The 4298-nt window shown below is 31.8% G+C and overlaps 1 long non-coding RNA gene across 9 annotated transcripts; it reads left to right on the top strand.

Moving 5' to 3' along the window:
- Positions 1-405: 405 nt before the first annotated feature.
- LOC139862932 (uncharacterized) lies at positions 406-3765 on the top strand. 9 transcript variants are annotated; one of them, XR_011764336.1, is made up of 5 exons: positions 406-661; positions 761-856; positions 1224-1246; positions 1346-2317; positions 2586-2854. It is a non-coding gene; the product is annotated as an uncharacterized lncRNA (long non-coding RNA). The 9 variants fall into 9 exon arrangements; XR_011764327.1 differs by adding an exon at positions 3478-3765 and having other exon boundaries at positions 761-2317; positions 2586-2726; XR_011764332.1 differs by having other exon boundaries at positions 406-587; positions 1224-2317.
- The last annotated feature ends 533 nt before the right edge of the window (positions 3766-4298 follow it).

Below are 4298 nucleotides of genomic sequence, written 5' to 3'. Positions count from 1 at the left end.
TTAGGGTTTTTGAAGAGGTGAAAGTTAGGTACAGGAGTGATGAAGTGAATTTTCTGAAAACATCAAAAATGAGCTGGTCAAGGCTTATATATTTGTGTTAAACACAATACCCCATCACACACGGGTATTTACCAGTTATCTGATATCTTTCGCACAAGATTAGGTAACCCAAACGAGGTCCAATTAAAATAAACAAACCTGTTCTGGTATCCTTGTCACAACACAAATATAATAAAACACTAATAAAATAATTAAAATAAAAGCACTTAAGACTAAGCACAAATCCTAAGGGCAAAGTAGGTAACTTACAACTAACCCGGTTTCAGTCTATTACACCTGTGCACGACGCGTCACCTGCTTGATTTTCTTTGATTTATTCTTTTTACCTTCATTGGGTCTCATGTGTAACCCTTCAGCGCTTCCACCTCCTGCTTCACTCAAGCTCTCTTTACTTGCCACCACTTGCTTTATTTCCTTGATGTTTGAACGCTCTTCTCTTTTATTATTGACAGCAAATACTCTAAATTCAACTTTGCTTATCTTTCACTATCCTTTGTGCATGTCTTTTCCCCCAAAATTTCAATTAGGTATTTGTTTTCCTCTTCTTCTGCTGATTGGTTACCTCTAAGTATTAATTTGATTGTTAACTATATGTAATTTGGTATGTTTTCTTCTCTACTGCCCTTGCTATTGTTGATTTTATGAAATTAGGTATTATTAGTTACTCTTTTCATACCAACTGTTTGTTAACATGTTTCAGTGAAAAAAGAGACTACGATACTCTATAAGAGTTTTTTTAAAGCTGGAAAGTGTTGAAAACATCAACTGATCTAAGCATGTGGGAAGTTGAAATTAGGTATTTTCTTCTTATTCCTCTATTAATTTGATTGATGATTACACAATTGTTGTTGTCTTTGAATAGTTAACAGATTTAACTTCCACTGCATCGATGGTATGGATAGTATAGTTAGGGTTTCGATTTTGGCTACAAAAAAGTACATTTGACTTTCTGAATACGATTTTGATTACAAGGTCACTAATCAATTTTGCTTTAATTTTTTAAGGCTATATGTGACATTAATTTTGGTAAGGTACTAATTATTCTTTTTACTTGTTCATCTTTTTATTCCTATTTTTCAGATTGCATATGACCACCAAATCGAGAAATTGAAGTGATATGAGTATTGAAACGTCGCTTATTCTTTTTTATTTTAATTTTGCAGGATGATCGAAGCTTTCTGTTGAGGTAATTTGTTGATTCTTTTCTAGGCTAATTGATTATTTGATCAGGTTTCCCGTGATTGATAATATCTATTTTAACCTCAGTTACTGTTTTCGTTTTTAGGTTAACTTGCTATCATGTTGTACTTGGAACGATTGCCTTAATGAACAACAATGAAATTTTTTGATAGTGTAATTAAATTATTGGTCAATATTTGTGATTTGTTTTAGTTGAATGTATTCATAATTTTCAAATATGTTGATTCAGGTTACGTTTTCGTTTTGTACCACTAGCTTTTGGTGATGCTTCGTAAGATATTCGACGAAAGTATGCTACTTGGTGAGAACTTATGTCAAGGAACGCGATGACAGCTACGTTTTTGTTACGTGCCTATCAATGGATATTTTGTCTAGGTTGTTCCAAAGTTCAAATCTTTTGCATTTGACGAGAGGGATTAGATTGAATAAGAAATTTATAGACCATGAAAGTTCATGTTACAAGTTACTGGAACTTCTGCAATAAATGGTGTTGTTACCACAGACAAACAATATGGTGCTTTACATTTCAATGGTGATTGATATCTTCAAGGATGAAGAAAATGGTATAATGGACTTCATGTGTAACGTATATATCCTTACAACGTAGATATTGCAAATGTTTTCAAATGTGTTGAAGATGCAATGTGTGGTAAACCGTACTTAGTTCCTCTATTTGATAAACTTATTAAGTTACAATCTTCATCGTATATATTGCAGTTTATATATTGGGATGACCGTTGGTGTTTCATTAGGATGAATTTTAGAAAAATTGAACCCGCGTTTATGTAAAGCAAAACGTTTGTAGAGGTGGTAAAATGGGCAGGGTGTGTTGGTCGGTAACACTTGTTAATATGTGACCTTTTTGTAGCTATCGAAACTGATCGATCGAGCTGATCAATATATTTTTCATTCTAAATTTTGTATTATGTAATTGGATTGCCAAATATGAGTAGGTTATCTTATTATTTTTGTCTGTAGGTTAAATTTAATGAGATGAAAGGTGTGGTGCAACCAAGACTTATTAATTCAGAGTTTCATTGCTTTTAAATTACGAAAGGTACGTATGTTCTTTGTTTCAGTTTTGGAAATTATAATTGATTTCTTTTAAGTGGTTTTGTGCTGCAAAAATATTATTTATGGTCATGGTTTTGATGGAATTGAGTTGATCAACTGCTTAAATTTTAAACATTATGTGTTTGTTGCGAGTATTTTTTCATTGATCAGTTGTTATGACTTATAATTAGTAGTCTTCTTGAGGTTCAATTTGGTTACTTAAATAGAAAGGAGATTTGTATTTGCTTACTTCAACAAGTATTTGTGTGCAGCTTTTGGGCACCGGTGTCGGTAAATAAATTAATGGCATCGATATGCTTTAGAGGGTACTTCCAACAACAACAAATGTTAAGGACATTTATTTTAGTTCTTGATATCTTACCCCGGTACCATTTCCGACCCTGGCCTTAGATGTAAGCCGCTTTCTGTAACCCATTTTACGTTGATTATGTAACTATAATTGTTTTAGGTGTATAAATTTGTTTCATTATGCGATTTAGCGTCCGCTTTCTTTTGATAAAATATCTCCAAGTCTATGAATATAAGCACCTAAATTGACATGCAATAAACATTAGTCTCAATGATCATGGTTGTAGGTTGTATTTATTTGAAGTATGTCGAGTTCAAATTGAATTCACCGGTTTGAATTCACCGGTTGCTAAAAACATAAGTTATTTTATGGGCCGTGCATTATGCACGGCCAAATACACACTAGTATGTATATGTGTGTGTGTGTATATATATATATATATATATATATATATATATATATATATATATATATATATATATATATATATATATATATATATATATATATATATATATCTTCAGTATACTGATATTTTAAGTGGTAAATGATAACCTTTAATGTTTACATACACGTAAAACATATAAAGAAATGTACTTATAAACATTAAACATTTTAATACTAGGTTTTGAGCTCGTGCGTTGCACAGTTGCTCAAAAACATTTTCATATTAGTTCTTACTCTTACTAAGGACTTGCAAGGTGCAGTAGTGAATGACTATATGAGACACGTAATTTTGTAGTAATAGAAGTATCATTCATCTAATATAATATTAGAAATTGAATTACAGTTCACATAAATTATTTTTCTAATAAAAAAAATTCAAATCTGATTTAAAAATTCTCTCATCGCAGACAAGTAACTACGTACTATTGTTAGAAATCTGCTTCGTTGCCACCGCATTGAACCGCTACAAAATCACCATGGTTTCTATCTTTCTTCTTGTGCTCACGAAGGAGAGTTTATTAAATGGTGATGGTACGATCCCGGAAGTGAGTGTTGTATGAATTTCTTCTTGTTCACATATGAACACTGGTGAACAATAATGATGTAAAAGGCTTGGACAACGATTTGTGTTCATGTTCACATGTATACAATTCTAAAGCTTTCTTTTCTAATTTGTGTTAATGTTTACATATGCACATATGAAATTAGGCTTGTTCATAAATGAACATTGGACACTGATATGTGTTCATGATCACATATTCACATATGAAATTAGACTCGTTCATAAATGAACATTGGACATGTGCACAATGAAAAGTTGATAAACATTCCATGATTTTGTTTAACATATGTAGATAACGTCATCGTGTTACATTAGCGCCAGAATCCAAAACAAAATACATATATACTACGGAGTAGTTAAAAAACTATAGAGATCGATATGAAAAAGATGAAGAAGTGTATTCTGAATTTGTGAATATGTTAACCTATGTCGAAGACGTCTACACATTCGGTTCCAAAAAATGGTTGAACAAAATTGTAATGTTCATAATGAAACGATGAAACTTGTGCTGAAACTTACGGTTCCTTAATTTTGAATGTATGCCTTAGACCATTTCCAACCGTGCCTGTGATATCATAGGCAGTTGGGCGTTTTTTGGCCAAAAAGTAAAAACTGAATGTGATGTGGTACTGACATTTTTAAACCGTTGTGTTGGTTTTTTATGTT

The sequence above is a fragment of the Rutidosis leptorrhynchoides genome, chromosome 1 (assembly GCF_046630445.1).
Source record: "Rutidosis leptorrhynchoides isolate AG116_Rl617_1_P2 chromosome 1, CSIRO_AGI_Rlap_v1, whole genome shotgun sequence".
NCBI lineage: Eukaryota > Viridiplantae > Streptophyta > Magnoliopsida > Asterales > Asteraceae > Rutidosis > Rutidosis leptorrhynchoides.
The sequence above is the reverse complement of the archived record's forward strand: the minus strand, read 5'-3'. Positions and strand labels throughout refer to the sequence as shown.